Genomic DNA, 12,821 nt, shown 5'->3' on the forward strand with positions numbered 1-12,821 from the left:
CCCATTTCACATAAAATAGAAACATAATACCTATAACTTTAAAAGTCCATTTTATTCAGTGCAATCCCTAACAGAATCTCAACAGGTTTCTTTGTAACACCTGATAGACCTCTGATCCTAAAATTCATATAAAACCCAAGGAATGTAGAATATTCAAAACAACCTCAAAAAGAAAAATATTAGTTGAACTTATACCTCCTGATCGAAGTGCATTATAAAGCACAAGTCATCGGGATAGTATGGTACTGGCAATAAGGTTAGACATATAGATAAATGGAATAGAATTAAGAGTCCAGGCAAAAAAATCCCACATATCTATGGTAAGTTGGTTTTTCAACAAGGGTGCCAAGACCATACAGCAGAGAAAGAAGAGTCTCTTCAACAAATAGTTCTGGGACAACTGGATATCCGAATGCAAAATAATAAAGTTGGACCCCCTACATTGTACTGTATTAAAAAATTAACTCAAAATGGATCAAACACCTAAATGTAAGAGCAAAATCTAAAGAAATCTTAGAAGAAAACTTATGGGAAAATCTTCATGACCTTGGATAAGGCAAAATGGTATTTTAGATATGACTCTCAGAACACAAACAACAAAATAAAAAACTAGACAAACTGAACTTCATCACAATGTAAAACTTTTGTGCTTCCAATGACACTATCAAGAAAGTAAAGTGGGGTGCTGAGGCACACACCTGTAATCCCAGCAGCTCAGGGCTGAGGCAGGAGGATTGCGAGTTCAGTCAGCCTCAGCAGCAAGGCCCTAAGCAACTCATGAAGACTCTGTCTCTAAATAAAATAAAAAAGGACTGGGCATGTGGCTTGGTGGTTAGTGCCCCTGGGTTCAGTCCCTGGTACCAAAAAAAAAAAAAAAAAAAAAAAAAAAAAAAAGTGAAAAAACTGAAGCAATGGGAAAGAATATGTGCAAATCACATATTTGATAAGGGACTTGTATCTAGACTATACAAAGAACTCTTACAGGGCCATAATAAAACTAGCCCAAATTAAAAAAATGGTAAAAGTGTTGAATTACCATTTCTCTTAAGAATTTCTACAAATGGCCACTAAACAAGTGGGAAAAAGGCTCAATGTTATTAATCATCAGGAAAATACAAATCAAAACACAATGGGCCAGGCCCTTCCCACCCGCTAGGATGATTCTACTAAAAAAAAACGAGAAACAAGTGTCCTTGAGGATGTGGGGAGATTGGCACTTTCATTCGCTGCTGGTGGGAGTACAAAATGGTGTAGTCACTTTGGTAAACAGTCTACAAATCCTCAAAAAATGTTAAGCAGAGTTATTTCACCCAACAATTCCATTCCTAAGTGTACATGCAAGATAAATGAAAATATATGCTCATACAAAAACTTGCACACAAATATTTATGATAGCACTATTTATAATAGCTAAAAGGTGCGTACAATCTGAATACTGACCAACAACTGCACTGATAAACAAAATGTGTTACATTCAGGGGCTGGGACTAGAGCTCCGGGGCAGAGTGTTTGCCTAGCAGGTGTGAGGCATTGGGTTCGATCCTTAGCAGCACCACATAAAAATAAATAAAGTAGACATTTTTTAAAAATGTGTTACATTCATAAATGGAATATTTTTTGACCATAAAAAGGGGAAAGCACTGATAGATACATGGTATAACATAGATGAGCCTTGAAAACATTATACAAAATCAAAGAAGGCAGTTACAAAAGATGACCTATTACAACTCCATTTATATAGAGCATCCTGAATAGGCAAATCTATGGAAATAGAAAATAGATTAGTGATTGCCAAGGACAGGAAGACTGGGAGGACAGGTAATAGCTAAAGGGTACATGGTTTATTATTTTTTTGAGAATGAATAAAATGTTCTAAAATTTATTTTAAAAATTGTTTAGTTATATATGGACATAATACCTTAATTTAATTTATTTATTTATGTGGTGCTGAAGTTCGAACCCAGGGCCTCACATGTGCTAGGCAAGTGCTCTACCACTGAGCCCCAGCCCCAGCCCAAAATGTTCTAAGATTTATGGTGAAAGTGGTTGCACAGCTCTGTAAATATACTATAAATCATTAAATTGTGCTGTTTAGATAGGGGAATTGTATGGCATGGGAATATTTCAATTAAAAACTTATAAAAAAAACTGTAAAATAAAGAGAAAAAGTGGTCATTCAATTTTTTAAAAGTGTATTAAATGTAAGTATATTTAAAAGAAATTCAAAATACAGTACGATGTAGAGGAAACAAATCCAATTTTATCCTTAACTCAAACTTCTAATCGTAGTTTGATGCAAACACTTCTTCATGTTTCTTTTTGAAAAGTGTATGTGTATTAACCTCAATAAACAAGATGTAGATGAAGTAGATTAAAAAACACAAGGGTTTATGCTATGTGTATTGCTGTGCTGCTTGCTTTTCTTCTTTCATTTTGTGTTTTGGAGAACCTTCTACATCATTATGTATAGATCTTCCTCTGTTTTAAAAACACTGCATAGTGGGCTGGGGTGTAGCTCAGTGGACAATCACTTGCTTGGCCTGTGCAAGCAATGCAAACAAAACCAACCCCCTCAAAAAAAATCTGCATTGCATGTTACAGCAAAGATGTATGTAGACTGAGCTGGGCACAGTGGCACAGGCCTGTAATCTCAGCAGCTTGGGAGGCTGAGGCAGGAGGATTGCAAGTTCAAAGTCAGCCTCAGGAACTTAGTGAGGCCCTAAGCAAATTAGCGAGAGCTAGTCTCAAGATAAAAAGTAAAAATGGTTCATCTCACTTAGCATAATATTCTCCAATTTCATCCATTTGCCTGCAAACAGAGAAACATGTTTCAAACAACATTTGTTTACAATAAAAAAAAAAAAAAGTAAAAATGGCTGGGGATGTGGTTCAGTGTTTCAGCACCCCTGGGTTCACTTCCTGGCACTCACACAAACACACACACACAAAGATATGTAGATATATTTAGGCTGAATGCTTACTAATGGGATTGTTGGGACAAAGAGTAAGAAGGTTAAAATTTAACAGACCACAAATTGTCCTGAGCCTATACAGCTGTACACACCAACAATAGTGAGTGTGTGTCGCGCTCCCCCGACAAGTGTGTACACTTTCCCCTACACCCATGCACAATGGACCTTCTTAATACTTTAAAATTTTGTTAATTTGATATTCTATTGTTTTAGTTTTTATTTTCCTGATCACCTATATGTTCAGTAAACAGGGAATTCTCTAATGTTTTCATCCTGAATTATTTTTCTTAGGATATCTGGTATATTTTTTTATATCATTTTACCTCAAGGATTTCATGGTTATTTTGTTTTATCCATATTGCTTATAAATAACCAGTGGCTGATTACTTGATCTGGGGTCTGGAAAGAGGAAACTTGCAAAATGTAATGAAGAGTTTTTTAATGGTAAATACTGACATATACTGACCAACAACTGCACTGATACTGTTTAAAAGTTGATCTGAATAATTGTATATTATCTTTGTTTAGTATGTTACTAAGATATAGTATACAACTATGTCTTGATGTGGAACTAACATTTTAAAGTTCATTTATATACTATGAGTTTTATCAAGAATTTCAGTTATGATGCTTTTTAAATATGTCTACAAATCCTTTGCAACTTCCGTTATAAAAGATGGAATCTAATTCCTCTCCTCTTGAAAAGGAGCTGGCCTCAATGACTTGCTTCTAACAAATATAAGGTAGCTCTGGTGTTTGTAACTTCCAGTCTCCACCTGGCTTGTTTTCTGCTGGGATACATGTCCCTGGAAACCAGATGCCATTTTGTGAGGAAGCCCAGGCCACATGGAGAGGCCTAGCCTCAGACTACCTTGAGAAAACACAAGGCCCCCCGCCAAAAGCTGCCATCAACTACCAGACACCTGAGTGAACTAACTCTCAGGTGACTCCAGCTTTTAGCTGAGGCCTCTAACTGAGGCCCCAACCAACGTGGAGCACAAACAGGTCATCTCCATTTTATCTGATCCATAGAATCCATGAGCCATCTGAATGGATATTTAATTCTACTGCTTGGACTAACATATTATGCAGCCATAATAAATACTTATTTATTTAGTATTTATAGGTAGGATCTTATTATGTTGTCCAGTCTGGATCTTGAACTCCTGGGCTCAAGTGATCCTCCTGCCTCAGCCTCCCAAGTATCCAGGACTAAAGGCATGAGCCACCACATGTGGTTATCAGTTTATTTATTAATAGAATTTTAGAGTTGTTCTTCCATGCTTTCCAATTAGGGGGTGATAAGAGAACACATGCTGGGTAAGAAATTGTATTATGCTTTTCTAGTAACTTACTCTACTCCCCTCAATGAGGTATGTTTGGAACTATTTATAGTATCTTATTTTAGATTTTCTATTTTGATTTCCAAATAGAAATAGTTCATTTTTCTGACTTTCATTTTTCATTTAAAAAGTCTTTTGCATTCTCTGAATGACTAGGATTTTCTTTGTTCCATCTTTCCCTCTGGGAATTAGACTGAATATGATTTGTACATCTTCTATTCTTCTAGGATGATGATTACCATGTTCTTTCTTGCAGTACTGGGGATTGAACCCAGGGCCTCAGTCATGTCAGGCAAGCACTTTATCACTGAGCTGACCTTAGTGATGGTCACTTTGTGTGTGTGGAGGGGGGAGTCAAAACCCAGGGCCTCACACTGGCCTGGCAAGTGCTTGACCACTGAGCTATATTCTCAGATCCCATCACGACATGTTTTGAGACACATTTTTCTGTCAATACCTAGAGGTAAGCAGTATCTATTTCCTGCCCCTGAACAAGATGAAGAACTTACTGGATTCACTTCCTCCTCCCTCTCTTCCTCCCATCTCTCATGTTCACATCATGACTTTAAACTTGGCTTTCAAACTGTCTTTTTATAAAAACAGCCAGATATTACCCCACAATAAATATGTGCAATTTTCGTGTATCAATTTGAAAATTTTAAAATATCCCAGCAATTATTAAGCACAAGTGCATACCTGTGTGCACACACGTACACACACACACATACACACACACTCTCTCTCTCTCTCTCTCTCTCTCTCTCTCTCTCTCTTTTCTCTGTTTCATGGCTTGTCACTGTTTTTAGCATCACTCATCTTTCTCATGGATTCATTTTCTGATTTGCTGGGGGATTCATTCTCCAGTCAATTTTTCAGGGATGACAGTGCATGTAAATTCTATGAGTCTTTGGGTGACTGAAAATGCCTTTATTTTGTGCTTTCCTTTTGAATACTACGTTGACTTGATGTGGAGCATGGGTTTTGAAAATTAAATTTCTTTCAGAAATCTGTACAGCAGCCCACTGTCTTACAGCATCCAGTACTGCCAGTGAGACATGATGCTAATATGATACCCTCTGGACCTTTCTCTTACCTTCTCAGGGGTGCTGCTCCATCAGCATTGATACCTGAGGTTGGGTCTCTTGCTTAAAAAAAACACAATGTGTCTCTCCAGCTGTCCCCCCTTTTCACCCACCTAGCTATTTCTGGACTCTTTACTCACAACTAAGTTTCTTGACAGAGGCGTCTCCATGTACCTTCTCTACCTGTTCACATGTCACTAATTTTGCAACTCAGTCCAATCTATTTCCCATGCTCCAAGCATTTTGCTGCCACAGCTCTTGATAAGGTGCCCTTGGTGTTCCCAGATCCAACAGTTACCTCTCAATCCTTACCTCCCATTCCTTCTGGGCAGCATTTCACATTCTCCTCTTGTTGGAATGCTTTCTTGTCTTGGCTTCAACCCACTTCTTCTCAGTCTCATTTATGAGCTACTCCTTTCCCAAGTTCAGGCCTTGGTTGTCTTCCCCATTGCATTAGTCTGTTTTCTGTTGCTACAACAAAATCCTCAAGGCTGGGAACTTTATAGAGAAAAGAGATTTATTTAGCTCACAGTCTTGGAGGCTTAAAGTTCAAGATTGAGCAGCTGCATCTATTTGACATCTGGTGAGGACTTCAGAGTAGATGGCATCACAATGGCAGAGCTTCATGAAGAATGGATCACATGATGGGATAGAGGGCCAGAGGGATTCAAGTCCAGGCTAGATATTTTTATAACAATCACTGTTGTGGGAACAAACTTGGGTCCTTGCAGGAACTATATCAATCCTTTCCAATAATCACTTTCCACTAGATCTCACCTCCTCAAGATTCTATCACATTTCAACATTGCCATACTGGGGACCAAGCTTCTAACGCACGAAACTTGGGGAAGCACACTCAAACTATATCCAAACTATAGCAACTCTCCATGCTTCTCCCAGGGGACCTAATTCTTTCCCTGGCTTTAAGAACCATCTATTTGCTGTTTAGTCTCCAATTCATATCTTCAGACCGGATGTTGCATCTGAGCCCCAGACTCCCAACATCCACCTCTCCATCTGGTTATTTCACAGATGGGATCTCAGAGTTAACAAGTACAAGACTGATTCATGTTTCCCTTTCCAATCTGTTCCTTCCTTCCAATTATTTAAGCTGGAATTCTTGGTGCCAATCTCTACATCTTCTTATCCCTTGATGCTCCATGTCTAAATTCTTAGTTCAACCCAGTAACTCTTCATTATGGCTCAAAATAGATCCATCAACATTACCTTTCACCTGCTGTCAATACCTAGTCCCAACCCTCTCATCTGGATCACAATGACAGCCTCCTAACTGAGCTCCTTATGTCCATAACTACTCCCTGACAATGCATTTTTCCACCCAGCAACTAGAGACATCCTTTCAAAAATGCAACCTAGCTCATACTCTCTCTTTGCATGCAAATTAAATTCTACAAGGTCCTACCTGATCCAGCTCCTGTTTCCCTCTACAACCATATCTTATGCTAGTCCCAAATCCCATACCTTCATTCATTAAGAAACTGATTTTTCACTCTCAGCCCTTCAGACCATCCAAGACACTTACACATCACTCCATTTTGAAGGGGTTGACCAATTGGGGAGGAGATGGATGCTGCAGCAAGGTGCCCAAGGACACGGTAAGTTAGATGGCCTCTCCTTTGCCATGACAAAGGAATAGTTAGTGTTCTGATTAAGACTAGAGGGAGTGGAGAGATCTATGCTGAGAAAAAGTACTTGTGATACAAATGGCAGATGAAGAGTTAATGTCCTCACTAGACAAAAGTTCTCAACTTGAGAAGAAAAACACCAGCAAGTAAATAGGAAAATGGGGAAAAGATTTAATAGGTTTTTTTACTGGAGGAGAAATTTAAATAGCTTGTATTTTGGATCTGTAATACCTTCCAGAGGTGGACAGAGTAAAGGTGTGGTTCCCAGCCTGCAGCACATTTGGGAGATAGTGGAACTTTCTGGTTGTGGGACCTGGTTTGAGGAAGTGAGGCCACTGAGGGCATACCCTTGAAAGGGATACTGGGGCCCCACCCTGCTCTCTCTGCTTTCTAGCTGCTATAACGTGACAACTTCCTTTACCCCTCCCATCAGGAGGTGCTGCCTCGCCACAGTCCCCAAAAATAAGGGGGCAACTGCCCATGGACTGAAACCTGAAAATCCGTGAGCCAAAATAAACCTTTCCTCTTTTTAAGTTCATTTATCTCAGGTATTGTTACAGTAATGAAAGCCAACTAGCATAGCAATAAACATGTGGAAAGGGGAAAAACCTGGAAGCATCACCCCTGAGGTCAGGAACAAGATGAGAGTTCCACTTGTACCACTCATATTCAATAGAGGACTAGAACTTTTAGCCAAAGCACTTAGGCAGGAGAAAGAAACAAAAAGTGTACAAATAGAAAAGGAGGAAGTCAAATTATCCTGTTTTGTTAATGATAAATTTCTATGCATAGAAATTTCAAAAGGCTCCACCAAAAGAGTTTTAGAACTGGTTATGAATTCAGTAAAGTAGTGGCATACAAAATCAGTAGTTTTTTTTTTTAATACATCAATAATGAACTTACTGAGAAAGAAGTCAGGAAAGAAATCCCATAAAACAAATTAAAATACCTAGGAATAAATCCAAGAATGCAGAAGACCTCTACAATGAAAATTACAAAACACCAAAGAAAGAGAGTGAAGAAGATACTCCCATGTTCATAGATTGAGAGAATCAATGTTGTTAAAATGGCCACACTAACCAAACCAACCTACAGGCTCAAAGCAATCCCCATAAATATGCCAACAGTTGGCCAGGCGTGGTAGCATACACCTGTAATGTCATCCACTCCGGAGGCTGAGGCAGGAGTATCGCAAGGTCAAGGCTGGCCTCAGCAACTTAGACCCTGTATCAAAATGAAAAGGACTGCTGACATAGCTCAGTGGTAAAGCTCTTCTAGATTCAATCCCCAGTACAAAAACAAAACAAAACAAAAACAAAAAACGTTCTTCACAGAACTAGAAAAAAATCCTAAAATTCATATGGAAGCACAAAAGACCCTGAATAGCCTAAGCAATCCTGAACAAAAACCATGCTGGAGGCTTTACAAAAGCTGATTTCAAAGCATACTACAGAGTCATAGTAACAAAAACAGCACAATATTGGCATAGAAATAGATGCAGAGACTAATAGAACAGAATGGAAAGTCCAGAAATAAATCAAAGCATCTACAGCCTACTGAATCTTAATAAAGATGCCAAAAACACCCATTGAAGAAAGGTCAGTCTTCAGCAAAAGATGCTGGGGAAACTGGAAATCCACATGCAGACGTTTAGAACTAGGCGCATAGCTCCCACCCTTTCCAAAAAATCAACTCAATAGATCAAAGACCTTAATGTAAACATAAGTTTGAAACTACTAGAAGAAAACATAAGGAGATACTTCAAGATATTGGTTCAAACAATGATTTCCTGGAGAGGACTCAAACAGTTCAGGAAACAAAACCAAGAATTGACAAATGGGATCACATCAAATTAAAAAGCTTTTGCTTTTAATTAAAAGCTAAGGAAACAATCAACAGAGTGAAGAAACAGCCTTCAGAATGGAGGGAAATATTTACCAGCTCTTCATCTGATGAAGGATGAAAAGCCAGAATATATAAGGAATTCAAAAAACTTAACAACAAAAAAATTAATCCAAACAAAAATGGGCAAATGACCTGAATAAACACTTCTCCATGAAGAAGCACAGATGGCCAATAAGTATATGAAAAAAACAGCTAATATCTGTAGCTATCAGGGAAATGCAAATCAAAACTACACTGAGAGTCCACCTAACCCCAGTAAGAATGGTATTATCGAAACAACAAAAGATAACAAATACTGGCAAAGGTGTGGAGAAAAAGAAACCCTTCCACAGTGTTGGTGGGAATGTAAATTAGTAAGTCCCTGTGGAAGACAGTCCAGAGGTTCCTCAGAAAACTAAAAATAGAATTACCATATGATCCAGCTATACCACTCCTGGGTTTATATCTGAAGGAAATAAAGTCAGCATACAAAAGAGACACCTGCATTCCTGTGATTATTGTGGTACTATTCACAACAGTCAAGATATGGAATCAGTCAAGGTGCCCATTAATAGATGAATGGATAAAGAAAATATGGTATATATATATACAATGGGGTACTATTCAGTCATAAAAGAAGAATAAAATCCTGGCATTTTCAGGGAAATGGAGGGAATGGGAGAACATCATGTTGAGTGAAGTAAGTCAGACAGAAAAAAAGGATCCCGTTTTCTCTCATATATGGAAATTTAAAAAATAACAACAACAACAGAGGAACTATTAGGGATTGGGAAGGGACCAGGTAGAAGGGAGAGTGAGGAAGGATACAAGAGGGTAGGAGGGACGGGGTCATGACCAATGCACAATATACATGTACAGAAATGTCCCAGTGAAGCCCATTTAATCTGTACAATTAATACATGTTAATAAAGAACATGGAAAGATCAGTAATCGAGGAAAAGGAACTTGAAGAAACTGGGTCACCTTTAAAAAACTTATCAGATTGGCAAAAAATCAAAGAGTGGCTGGCAAATATACTTGAAAGCAGACATTTTTGCACACTTTTGGTAGAAACATGAATGACAGCGATGCTTTGGGGAAATAATCTGGCAACATGTATTGAAATTAAAAATGCATGCTCCGTTCAATCCAGAAATGATGCTAGGGGAATCTATCTTACAGATAAAATTACCAGCCCACAGGTATCTTCGTAGCAAGACAGGTCTTAGCATGGTTCACAATGGCAAAAGTCAGAGATTAGAAAAAGATGGTCACATAATGGAAAAATTGCTCAGGACAACATACTAGGTAAAAAAGGAAGAGAAAAAGTTCTATCCATATTATGGCAAGTCTGTAAACATTGACCAAACAGGGACAATGATTCCATGTGGAGGTAACAAAAAAATTGATTGAAGTAGATGATGGGATTATGGGTGGTTTCTGCCTTAAATTTTTGTTTGCTTTATTGATATTTTGTCAATAATGTAACTTTAAAAAGGCATATGTCCTGGAGGCAGAGATTACATATGGTGTGGGGCCAACGGACCTGAGAATCATTGTAAGATTTTCTAGATCCCTCTTCAGAAAACTAGGAATCCTACATGGACATGGGGCCAGTGAAGCTGTTGAGGAATTGGGGAGCAGGTGGGTTGGGGGGATATAAGTCTGCCACTGAGATTTCTGCTTTGGTTTCAGTTACCTAAGGTCGACTATGGTCCAAAAATATTAAATGGAAAATTCCAGAAATAAAAAAATTCATAAATATTAAAGATACTTCATTACTGAATATTATTATAATTGTTCTATTTTGTTGTTGTTCTTAATATCTTACTATGCTTAGTCTATATATTAAACTTTGTCATAAGTACATATGTATGTTTAGGAAAAAACAGTACCCAGGGTTTCAGGCATCCCCCACCTGGGTGGGACTACTGTGCTGGAGAGGGGACTTAGGCAGGAAAGAAGATGGGGCCATGGGGAAGCCACCTGCCGGGTGAGGACAGCGACTAGAGGAGAGTAGCAGTGGGGAAGTGGCCTTTCTGGGTAGATAAGGCTGGAGCTGGGGTGGATCAGGGGCAGCAGAGAACGAAGAGAGCAGGTGCGTTCAGAATTCAGTCCACACCGACCGGTAAGCGAAGAGGAGAGACCAAGGCCAAGGCGAGTCCAAAGGCCGCGGGGTCAGTGGAATATTTTAAAGTAGAAAGGGAGGAGAGAAAGAAGGTGAATTTATTTTCAGACAAGGAACAGGGAAATGTTTATTTACTCTGAATGAAAAAAAGTTTTTTGTTTTTTGTTTTTTAAATTCAAAGAAGTCAGAGACTGAGCCTTCTGTAACTTGGTTGATATGCCGAAAGACTGAAGTTTCCCTCCAGTAAGATGAACTACTTTCAGCAGAGATTTCCAAAAATAGTACTTCCTCACTTTCTGGTAAAACTATTCCTCATTTTGTATACTTTTATATTTAATATTTTGGTCTAATATCGCACCCAGATTCTCCTTTTCGAAAGGCTTTGCAATATTGCTAGTACGTTTCCCTTACTTAGGACACCCTATTTCTTTAAAAAATAATTTCCTCGCAGGTTTTCTGCATCATGCAATTGTAAACAGTGGACACAGATGACCCAAACTACCCCTTGGAGCTTCAGTCTTTTGCTCTGGACCAATTCCTCCATTCTTTTAATAGCTCTGGTTCCTCTTTGTACCCTGCCAACCTCTCCTCTACATTCTTGTGGTAGAATGCGGCCCTGGCTAAGCACAGTTTTCTGGGTGTGCCTTACTGTACTTCCCTCATCTGGGCAGCCATGGCTCCTGCTGGTTCTTTCGGGTTCTCTGACACTGGTTAGTTGGTCTGTGACCTTCTCCTGTAGGAACCTCTTCAATGTGACCACCAACCATGCTACCACCAACTATGGCTACTTTCTGTGCCCTCTGCCTCTTACACATTGCACTGTATAGATTTATATTTTCCAAATCACATGCAAGCACTAATACATCCAAGCTTACCTGCCAAGATGGCTATAATAATTTTTTTAAAAAAGAAAAAGAAAATAACAAGTGTTGGCGAGAACATGGAGACATTGGAACATTCACACATCACTAGTAAGAACTTAAAATGATGCTGTTACCACGGAAAATAGAATGGTAGTTCCTCAACAGATTAAAAATAGAATTCTCGCATGATCCAGCAATTTCACTTCCAAAAGAATTGGAAGCAGAGTCTCAAAAAGATAAGTATATATTCTTGTTCATTATTTACAAAAGCCAAAAGTTGGAAGCAACTCAAGTGTCCACTGACAGATGAATGGATTAACAAAATGTAAGATATCCACACAGTGGAATAGCATTCAGCCCCCAAAAGGAAGGAAATTCTGATACTTGCTACAATATGGATGAGCCTTGAGGACATTAAGTGAAATAAGCCATTCACAAAATGACAAATGCTTCCACTTATGCAATGTACTTAGGGTAGTCAAATTCACAGAGACAGAAAGGAGAAAGATGGCTGATGGGGGTTGGGGGAAGAGGGAGTGGGGAGTTGGGTGTTGAGTTTCAGTTTTGGAAGATGAAAAGAATTCTGGAGGTTGGTTGCACAACAGTATGAATGTACTTAACACTGTTGAACTGTACGCTTGAAATGGTTAAGATGAGTTGGGTGTGGTGGTGCACACCTGTCTTCCCAGCGGCTTGGGAGCCTGAGGCAGGAGGATGGCGAGTTCAAAGCCAGCCTCAGCAACTTAGTGAGGCACTTAGCAACTCAGTGAGACCCTGTCTCTAAATGAAATATAAAAAAAAGGGCTGGGGATGTGGCTCAGGGTTTAAGCGCCCCTGGGTTCAATCCCCAGTACTAAAAACAAAAAACAAACAAACAAACAAAAAGAAGTGGTGAAGATGCAA

The sequence above is a fragment of the Sciurus carolinensis genome, chromosome 16 (genome assembly GCF_902686445.1).
Source record: "Sciurus carolinensis chromosome 16, mSciCar1.2, whole genome shotgun sequence".
NCBI classification, from domain to species: domain Eukaryota; kingdom Metazoa; phylum Chordata; class Mammalia; order Rodentia; family Sciuridae; genus Sciurus; species Sciurus carolinensis.